General features: G+C 35.4%; 1 long non-coding RNA gene across 1 annotated transcript; it reads right to left on the reverse strand.

The window, feature by feature from the left end:
* Positions 1–2,942: 2,942 nt before the first annotated feature.
* On the reverse strand, positions 2,943–6,086 carry LOC148766422 (uncharacterized). Its single transcript, XR_016034872.1, has 2 exons — positions 5,779–6,086; positions 2,943–3,220 (listed from the first exon to the last, which is right to left on the reverse strand). It is a non-coding gene; the product is annotated as an uncharacterized LOC148766422 (long non-coding RNA).
* Positions 6,087–11,725: the final 5,639 nt, after the last annotated feature.

Genomic DNA, 11,725 nt, shown 5'->3' on the forward strand with positions numbered 1-11,725 from the left:
GGAATGGGTTTAATGCATCAGTGGGTCAAGCCCTATGACTTAAGCCCGCTAGGGTTGAAAACCCTAGGTATAAATAGACCTCAAACAAGAGTTTGAGATCAGATTTTCAGCACCAAACCCTAGCCGCTCAAGCCCTAGCCGCTCCCCTCTTCGGCCGTTGCTCCACCGGCGCGCCACCGCCGACCACCGCCGGAAAACCGCCGGTTTTCTTCTCTCGTTTCCTTCGTTTTATTCTTGTTGTTATCTAACTTGTTAACATCTAGTGCTGTAGTTCGAGTGGGTCGAAAATACGAGGTGAAACCTAATTGGAGAGGAGCTGCTGCCCCGATGAATCCACGCACCGCCGCACGCGCCGATACGCTGCTCACGCGCCGCCGCTGCCGCTGCCACGCGCTGCCGCTGCTGCTGCCGTTCACCGCCGTTCGTCGCTTGCTGGATTAGCTTGGTCCAGCCGTGAGTTGCAGCCCCGAGGATTGGTAATTTGCAGCTTGTACGTGTTTGAGTTTTGGATTTCGATTCGTCGAAATCTCACGCTACAAGAGGTAATTAAATCGGAACTTTCGTAATTCGATTCGAACATGTTTGTATGATTTTTAATTTACGAGCATGAGTAATATGTGATTACGTGTTTCGATTTTATTGAATGATGAATAAGCATGTTTCGTGATTTTCGGTTTTACGTATTTTTCAATTAAATCGATAATTACCATATGTATGGCGGAAGCGTTAAGGTACGTTGATTATGTGATTAGTTTATGCATGTAATCGAAATTAGTTCGATCTCAAATTTTTAAATTCCGCTGCGTATACATGCACGATCCCCAACAATATCCACATAGATTCTACCAAAAATGTTAGATGTAAACTATACTCTAAAATGCGCACACATGATTCATATAGTAAGAATTTAACTTTCAAACTTTGAACCAAAAACTCTTTTCTAGAATACGGCTTTCAAAAAGATCAATTGTGTTCTAAATTTCAAACCATGCATATCTTATTGAAACAAAAACTTTTTCAAACCCTTTGCTTGAAAGAAACATCAAAATTCAGAATCTTTCTAAATCCAAATATTATTCAGCACTCATCTGTTTTAAGAAAACCAAACTTTCGAAAATCATCCTTTGAAAATAATTTCTACAATCAACATATCTATAGGGTCAACCGGAGTGATTAACATGCGAGTAAATAAGTTCATCATGATGCACGCAATAAATAACTTAAGCATGGGACATGTGACTCAAATATATCACATAATGCATGAAACCCACTACCAATGAACACATTATCGTAAAATCCAATTTCAATTCACAACTCCGAGATAAAGTCAGGTAATTATATAATCCTACCGTTAACTTCGAATATTTAAATTTCGAAAACCAAAGTATAATAATTTACTAAGAAACTTTAACTATACACATAGTACACCTAGTTCACATTATTTCACATAATCAAAATAGCAATTATCGAGATCTAGGGGCAATTAGCTCAATTAGATTCTATATGGTCTAAGCAAATATTCTCGAATCAAAATTATCAATGAAATGCAGCCATAGGAATCTTCAAAATACTTCAGTCACACATATGCAATTATTAAGAAGATCGAATATCAAAGTGCAATAGTATACACATATGCATACAAGTATACTAGATAGTATGAGATTAATTAAATTGATCCACACACGTAGAAAAATCATAATTCATATATATCAATTTAAATTGCACACAAATACTTAATTTGTAACAAGAGTCGATCATACTTTTTCACATACATGTCACATAATATTAATAGCACACTTAGTCAATTATTTCAGCAAATCGATCATATAATAATCGAACACATAGATTAATCAAGAAATGGACATATGACAAGAACTTAGTGAGAAATCTACATCATATCACGTAATTCTTTACCGTTGAAATTCACGAAGTTGTATAGTGATCTTAAAATAATTTGAATTAAACATCATCGAGGGACAGCATTCTTAATTCTTATATTGTTTAAGTAAACCAGGATTAATGTGATCTAACCTTATATATTTCAATACAAGTAGACTACCACAAAATTAGACTCTACCAATTGGGCGCATAAGTAAGAATGTGGTGCAATATCCACGATTTATCACTTAACATATGAGGTACACATAAATGATTCATCTACACATATGTAAAATCGATTAACACAAAAGGAGAACCTAAATTAAAATTCACCAATCAAACACTTCCGACATTCTTAACAATTTATGATATTCTTTAATATGATGCGTCATATAATAGCAAAATTCAATAATTTTATATGCAAACGAAGATTTCCAGACACACCGAAGGTTTTAACACACAAATCTCAAATAATAATAGCACAACATGTGTTAGGTATTCAAGAAGGTTAAAACACTTAACCACTCATAATCGCCTAAAACCAGTTCTAGATCGGTGACATAAAATATCAAAATATTGAGGTACTTATACCAAAATAATCATCACAAAATCCAGTATCAAAACCGCATAAACTATCTTCTCTTTATCATTACATAGGCGCAATTAGGAAATTACGAATCTTAATAGGATCAAGTCTTAGATACTAACAATGAGTATAGTGACAAGATCACATAGGATTGTAAGTTCTCCAATTCGAATTAGTCAAAACCAAATATGAATCATACCTCATGACTTAGGCCGGGAATTGGAGGAGGAATCACATGTGTCTTGAGCCATAACGAGGAACCCAGTGTATTAAACACTGCTCTGATACCATGTTGTAGCACCCTCAATGATTTAAAAGAAATTCTAGAAAATACGGACTTTATTAAAAACTTTTGGAACAATTTGAACTTTGAGAAAAACCACTTTAAAATTTTAGAACCATTTCCTTTTACTTCAAATCTAACCCACAATCGGAAAATAAGATTTTTCATAGAGAGTGTACCATAACATGAATGGGATTTTGAAAATAATCTCGATGTGGCGGAATAATCCACATAAAACATTATCGGGGTTTAGAAAACACTCGTAAGACAGCGGAAGGAAATAAACTTTATTTAAGATACCCCCGTTTAATAGACTGGGTTCCCAAATCAGAGTACAAAATTAAAAATCGATATCTTGGCTAGATATTTTAGAAATCGTTGACGTGATAAAAATCCGGGTTAAACAGTCAAGGCATCAAGGCTAGCGATTCCTCGAACTCCACGCCGCCGGCCTCCTAAAAAGCTTGGAGAACCTGAAAAGATAATTTGCATAAAAGCATGAGCCCATACACTGGCTCAGTAAGGACATTAGTCTTAGTCTGACGAACTCACGCCTCTCTCATCGTATCACTCATGACCTATGGGAGTCCTAAAGTATTCGTCTATGTCCTTTCCAACTAATTATGTTATCTCTACAAACACGTCACACATATTCAAGCATATAATTACACATATAAGCACATAACATATTTTTCTTGAAATCGAGAGCATTATAACAAAAGTATGGTTTTGTTTCGAAAACTACTTGAAAATCATTCTGGGAATAATTCATGTAAATTAATTCATAATTTACTTGCGAATCCGATTTAGGCAAAAAGTCCCTTTCTTTTAAAAACATAATTTCTTTTAATATCTTTTGAAAATCGTTTTTCTTCCAAAATTATTTTTATGCGTAGATGCGTATGACGGGATCCCTATCAAAATCCTAACGTAAGCATCGACAATAGACGTTTTTATACTGAGCCCGGTCTTTGGTGAGAGCTACCCACCCTGCAGTCTATAGTAACTTGTCATTTTGGGATACCGGCCCGCCGTATCCCGTGTCTATTCATCGGAGCAACGTCACTGTTTCGACTCTTCTATACTAGACCATGCAACCATTTAATGACTCGAGGAGTGCACGTAATTTAAAGATCTTAATACACCATTCAAATAAACAGTAATAATTTCAAGTACGTCATTCACATAATTTCAAAGGAGTTAAATCACATCACTCGATAATCAAATCATATAAATTGGGAGCAAATTCCGAAACAATAGTAAGCACATATAGATCAAACATTAGTAATAAAGACACATATACTTTTACAGGTATATACACATAGGCACTTATACGTATTTATATACTCATACATATACGTATATACTCTAATTTATAATCTATGGGTTATAAGTTTCCTCAACCCGAGGGGAGTACGCCCATAACATCATAGGTCTAAACTATCGATATACATATATATACTTATATATATATATACATACTTATACCTCATAAGAGTAAAAACATTATTCAAATAATCATCATGAAATTCAATATTTCACATAATTCCTATTCAAGGGACTATAGAAAATCAAATCTCATTAGAAGTACTGGCACATGGAAGGTTTCAAGAACAACGTATCGTTCTAAATATATACTAGTCTTTTTATCTTACATATATCTACTCTAATAATGGTTCTTAGATGTGACATAATAATCTATGTAACTTAATCTATATCTATTACCATGTTAAGTCATGTCTCAAGAGTTTAAACCATGCCCACAAAGGACCCCTTTAATTCTAAATAACTTGTTTTAGGAAAATCTCACAGTTTTGACACTTTAACTTTGAAATTACATTTCTCTTAAACCGAAATTCCAAAAATTCTGAAACTTTAACATGATACTCCTATATCAGTGGAAAAGACTCCTTTAAAACAGTTTTCCAAGAAAACCAATAGCCTAAGAGAAATAAGTAAAATAGTATAGTAGTATGGTCACACTTTCAGAAACAGAACCAACCACTTTAAAAATACTCAATAAATCACCCTTTTGTTAAAACACTGCACACCTTTGTCGAAAACTGGTTTTATAAGTTATAAATATATTCCAAGTGGAATGAAGGAAATCCAAGTAAGAAAACATCGATTTTAGAAGCAAATACTCAGCTGACTCAAAGGCTGTGCAGGTTTAGTAAATAGTTCATATCTTAATCATCTGAAATCCGATTGATGATTAAAATATATCAAATTAAAGAGAACAGGAAGATCTAGTTACCCATGAAATTTCGTGATTTTAAGAAAACAGGGCACCTGTGAACCATGCAGTAAACTCCGAGACTGAAAACCTGAAAATTCATTAGTAATCTATATCTACATCTTTGATCAAAACAGATCTGGCAGTTTAGGCACTATAAGTTCAGAAATTCATATCTCCTAATCCGTAGATCCAAACCTGATGAAATTTGGAACCCATGTTCATATCTAAGTCTAGTTTATAGGGTTAAAACAGTTTATGAAGAAACTCACCTATGTAAGAGATATAATCAATTTAATGCAGTAACATAAGCAGAAATTAAGAACAGATCCACTAACTTTAAAAATACCAAATAATTCATCACTTAATCCAAAAATTACCAAATTTCGTAGAATATTAGTTTCGTAAGTACATAATCATCGTCGAGTGAAATCACTTCAATAAGAGTAGTATAAAAAGCTATTTAACACATAATTCGTGGATGACTCCGAAACTGTGCAGATTCAGAAAACGATTCATAACTCACTCAATACAAATCCGATTTATGAATAATTTATATCCACTCGAAGCTAACTGAAAGATCTAGACTACCATAAAATTTCATAATTTTATCTTAGGGATTACCCTGATGAGACATGCAATACTATCAGAAGCTACGAAACTGAAATTCAAGTAGTGTTCATCAAGAACTTTATCTTCTAAAGCCCAAAATTAAACCACATACATATAATTCATTAAAACCCATATAATTTATATTAATTAGGTTGTTATTTCAGTAAAGACAAACGTCCTTACCCAAGAGCAAGAAATCGAAGATGAAGGAGTAAGAAAACCAAAGGCTCGGTGGATTTTCGGCCTACAAATCTTGGGGTTTGGCTTGGGTGTTTTGGGGCTGAGTTTGGAGGATGTGAAGGGGCTGTTTCTTGAAGAAAGAAGATGGAGTTTCTCTTTTCGAGAGGAGAGGAGAGGAGATGAATTGAAGAGAGAAGAGGAAGGGGCTTTGAGAGGAGCTTCTTGAAGTGCAAGAAGAGAATTCTTCTTGGGGGCTTTTGGTCGATGAAGAGGGAGAGGGAGAGGGCCTTCTTTTGGCTGATGTTTGGTGTGAAGAGAATGTGAAGAGGAGGGGTTTATTTATAGGGGAGATGAGGCCCTTATTTGCAATATAAAAGACATTGGGGTTTTATTAGCAATTTGGGAGAAAAATACCTTGGGGGCTCCTTAGCAATATAGAAGAGAAGAGGGGAGTCTTTAATAATTAATACACTTGGGGAAAAATTCACACACACAAAACATACGGTCACATAACTATTAATTATTAGCATTAACCCATATAATTCACATAAATTCCATATGAGGCCAAATAGAAATTAGTTATCATGTCACAACTTATTAAATCTCATATTATCCTAATAGATTAATTATCAACTAAAGCACATCATTAAAATCCATGGAGTAAAGCACATAATTCATTAAATCACATAATTAGAATCAACTACTCAATTAATAATAATGCCTACTTCTAAAAATACTATAATGTATCTAAATCACATAAACACATAGAGAACGTATAAACTGCTACTCGATTCATGAAATGCACGTATATTCGTATTTACTGTATGTTTAATATAATCATATATAAATGCTTATGAAAATGCGGGATGTTACAATCTTCCCCCCTTAAATAAATTTTGTCCTCAAAATTTGAAAAGTTCCCCATAAAAGACGATGAGACCAAGTTACAAAATAACGTTTCTTGAATAGGGGATTAACAATAATTTGGAAAACGTCTTCCTACCTTTTCAAAAGTTCGCCTTGATTCCAAAATATTTTGTAAATAAATAGGAAACATGTTTCTTGTAAAAATTCCGGTAAGAGTTTTAGCACGACTATGATAGCTTTTAGGGAAAATAGTAACCGAGTGGAGTTGAAAATTCTAATTTTCATAAAAACAAAACTCAATTTTGAAAAAAAAATTTCTCTTACCTTCTTTTGAAATGTTTTGAACCCCTCTGGGCCGTATGATATGAATGCATTGTATGATATGCAACACTGATCTTATCTAGTCTTATATGCACATAAGGTTGGCATGAACAAATAGTATCGTAAACCCATAAACACCTAACATGATATGCATGATATACATGATATACTTTAAGCGAATAAATCCATTCATACTACGAACTAAAACAAGTTCTAAACATGTTAGTTGTAAATTTGCAGATAATCACATAGATTTGCACAAACATAAATCAGAAAATAAATTCACTACCAACATCAAAGTTATACATTTCTAGAAAACTCATTTCCTATAAAACAAAAGTTTGCATGCATTTTTTTTTTTTTTTTTTTTGAAAATATGCAAATAAATTTAGTACACTTTGCATGTATTTCGTGAATGCACCATTAATAATGCACATAAGTTTCACACAAGATACATATCATGGCATCGCATATATCTGTTGGTCAGCCAACTTGTGGCTGTGGTCTTTCCTTTTATCTTGTAATAAAACAATCGTTTTTTCGTTCGTAATAATAAAATATCTTATTTGGCATTCTATATCTGTTATCCCATGCAAGAAGCATAGATATAGTCCTAACGAGTTACTCTATTACTGTGAGTTGATCTAGTAGAATCGTGAGATAACTCAGCAATGTAATGTAACTGTTAAACCTTGTTCCTAGTCGATGGGTTACGCCAATAATGAGGATACCGGCCTTTCCCTTTTGAGACTAGCACTTAGTGTATGTGTACTGCGTCTCATCAGTCCTCGGTGTTGCGACATCGGCATACTTGAGTGGGTGCTCATACTGGATGAGTTCACTGAACTCCCTCGCCCTAGAAATCTATAAGTGGTTCTCATTCATCGAGTAATAGGTTTCTAAGATATAGTTGTACACCATTAGTCCTTAAGACCCAGACATCACCGTGACTTTACTAGAGGACCGATTGTATCGTGACCTGTCCCTGAGTCCCACCGCGGACCACTCCAAGGGCCAACGTTCGTGCAATCCGAAATCTAGTGTGAAGTCTGTGCATTGTAGTAGGGGATTCGAGCGCTTGAGTAGTCATGGATGTCCTGTGTGTTCTGACGGTTTATAATCCATGGAATCTCTGGCCAGAGTTGATAGTGGGGTGATTAGGGAAATGTGTTTCCCTAAGTCGCACACGAACGGATTTATAATACCTAGAACGTTCGCACGGTTATTGAACTTTATAAGAGGTCTCGGTGAACCAATGCCTCTAGTTCAATCGGGACATGTGCTACGAAGGGATCGTACTGTACGCTAACTATATCATAAGGTTCTTGCAGGCACTTCATTTGTATCTAGGGAATCATGATGCGTAGTTGCTAGACGCCAATCTTGATTCGTTGGGCACCGATTTGATCGCGGATTAGGTAAAATTAGTTTTACTCTAATCGGGACTCTTGGGAGGAGTTCGTATAAGAACAATGTGTTGTTCGAATCACAAAGAGTTGTGAGCCCACGGCTAGCATACACCTGAACCATTGAGGGTCACACTTCTCGTGTAATATAGATCCTTGATAACAACAAGCATAGATTAATGTGTTAATCTTTGAACGATTGGATGTCGATATGATTGAATCCAAGATTCTTAATTGTGAATTGCGAATTGGAATAAACGTGGAGAAAGAGAGAAATGCGGAATTTAGTGAACTTTCTAAATTGGGAAGTTTCCCGATTTAGCAAGTCCACTGAAGTGGAAGTTTCCAATTTTGGAAATTGGAAATTTCGAAGAGGCACTCGTATCGACGAGGGCTTTGAGCTCGTCACAAATATAATTTTGTTATAATTTTGTGAACGATCGTTTATTAGAAACGAGGCCGACGAGGGAATGGGTTTAATGCATCAGTGGGTCAAGCCCTATGACTTAAGCCCGCTAGGGTTGAAAACCCTAGGTATAAATAGACCTCAAACAAGAGTTTGAGATCAGATTTTCAGCACCAAACCCTAGCCGCTCAAGCCCTAGCCGCTCCCCTCTTCGGCCGTTGCTCCACCGGCGCGCCACCGCCGACCACCGCCGGAAAACCGCCGGTTTTCTTCTCTCGTTTCCTTCGTTTTATTCTTGTTGTTATCTAACTCGGTTACATCTAGTGCTGTAGTTCGAGTGGGTCGAAAATACGAGGTGAAACCTAATTGGAGAGGAGCTGCTGCCCCGACGAATCCACGCACCGCCGCACGCGCCGATACGCCGCTCACGCGCCGCCGCTGCCGCTGCCACGCGCTGCCGCTGCTGCTGCCGTTCACCGCCGTTCGTCGCTTGCGGGAGTAGCTTGGTCCAGCCGTGAGTTGCAGCCCCGAGGATTGGTAATTTGCAGCTTGTACGTGTTTGAGTTTTGGATTTCGATTCGTCGAAATCTCACGCTACAAGAGGTAATTAAATCGGAACTTTCGTAATTCGATTCGAACATGTTTGTATGATTTTTAATTTACGAGCATGAGTAATATGTGATTACGTGTTTCGATTTTATTGAATGATGAATAAGCATGTTTCGTGATTTTCGGTTTTACGTATTTTTCAATTAAATCGATAATTACCATATGTATGGCGGAAGCGTTAAGGTACGTTGACTATGTGATTAGTTTATGCATGTAATCGAAATTAGTTCGATCTAAAAATTTTAAATTCCGCTGCGTATACATGCACGATCCCCAACAGTGGTATCAGAGCCACGGGTTAATCGTTTATTTGTCAACGTGTTTATCGTTTTCGAAAGCATGCTTCGATTTGTTGAATTGTTGAATTATTGGTGTTATCTAATTGGGTGTTTTAATATTAATTAAATATTTTGAATATTTCAGAAAATATAAAAAAAAAATTATTTTGAAAAATTCGATTTTTGCTGCTGTTTTTCAGCTGACCGAACCGTTCCGGTCTGACCGGTCCGGTCAGCACAAAAAAAAAAAAAAAAAAAATATTTAATTTGATTTTCTGAAATTAATATTAAAAATTAATTGATTTTTAATTTTTGAAATTATTTATCAATTAAACCCAAATTAGATAATTGATCCATTAATTTAATTTGAATTCAAAGAATAGTGTTGGATTAATTATTTAATTTAATCGTTAAATTAGTTTAATTAATGGAACACAAATTAGATAGCAAATAATTAATGGACTTCATTCTTATTTGATTGATTTATGAATGAAGGGAGTCCGTTAATTATATTGGCAATTAATCGTATTAATTAATTAATTCATGAGATGAATAATTGTGATTAAGTACGATGATGATCGTATGTCTCTCTTAGGATCAATATGCGTTTCCACATACCTAGAGAACATAGTTGTAGGAATCACAAACGATCATAACCTAAAACTTCCGATGAGCTAATAAAATTTAATAAATAAAATCCCTCATTCTTAATTAAGAATAATTATCAAGCTATAAAGAAAAACCAAATTGTTGAATTTTTCTTTCCTTCTACCAACTATTAAATTATGTGTAGCCCCTCATAATAGTGCAGTAAGCCGTGTTAGCGGGGAGTGCTATTGTGGGATAAGCTGTAATTTAATTGACATTAGATGGAGATACGGTCATAGATAAAATTATGTTAGATTAATGTGGTCGGCTAGATTAACTAGGGATTGCATTAGTTTGATATAGTTGGATCTATGACATCTCATATTGGTAGGCTAGACTTGACACACGGAGATTTTGATATTCGCTAGATTAACTTAGGTCATTATCAAGTGTGAGGTAAATCGATCTTTAGGGTCACATAGTGATGTGATTGATAGTACTCTACCTTTAGGCTTATGTAATCGGGATAGATTAACTACGGGTTACATTAGCGCTATTGGACCTAAAGCCCATTAAAGAAAAATAAGTTTTCTCGATTGTTTGCTAGAGGGTGGTGGAATTCGATAAAATTAGTGGGAGAACAATTAAAACATAAAAGTCCAAAATTTTAATTGTAACGATTATTACGAACCAAACTCTAATTATTGTCTGCTTAAAATTTTCTCATCAACAATGTCCAAACATCCCTTTGCCTCTATCCTCGACCAAAACAAACTCACCGGTCCAAACTATTTGGATTGGTTTCGCAATCTGAAACTTGTGCTCCTAGTAGAGGAGACGCAACTGCAAGGCTTACCTCGATCAGAAACGTTCTGAAAAGAGTACTTATTTAGTTGAAGTTAACTTGTCCGTTAAATCTTCTGCTTGGGTATTGGATACTGGTTGTGGCTCACATCTTTGTAATGATTTGCAGCTCATGACAAGAAGTAGGAAGCTTAATGTGGGTGAGACCTACCTAAGAATGGGCAACGGAGCAAGGGTTGCTGCTGAAGCCATTGGGACAATTTATCTTTCTGTTTTGGATTCTAGTTTTTCCATTGTTTTGAACAATTGTTTATTTGTTCCGTCACTTATTCGAAACCTTATTTCTATTCCTGTTTTGGATAATGAAGGTTTTACTTTTGTTTTTGGAAATTCGATTTGCATTATACAAAAGGAACAAAATATGATTTGTAAGGGACAACTTATAAACAACTTATATGAACTGAATCCAAGTGAAATACCTATTAACGTTATATCAGCAAAACGAAAAGATATAAGTCTTAACCCCGCACAACTTTGGCACGCTCGACTAGGTCACATTTCCTTGAGAAGGATGAACAAGTTTGTTAGTGAAGGAATGTTCTCCTTGGAGGACGTTAAATCACTTCAAACTTGTGTATCCTGCCTTAAAGGAAAAATGACCAAGACTCCCT

This window comes from Erythranthe guttata, chromosome 12 (genome assembly GCF_056151865.1).
Source record: "Erythranthe guttata isolate IM_541 chromosome 12, IM_541, whole genome shotgun sequence".
In the NCBI taxonomy this organism is placed as follows: Eukaryota; Viridiplantae; Streptophyta; class Magnoliopsida; order Lamiales; family Phrymaceae; genus Erythranthe; species Erythranthe guttata.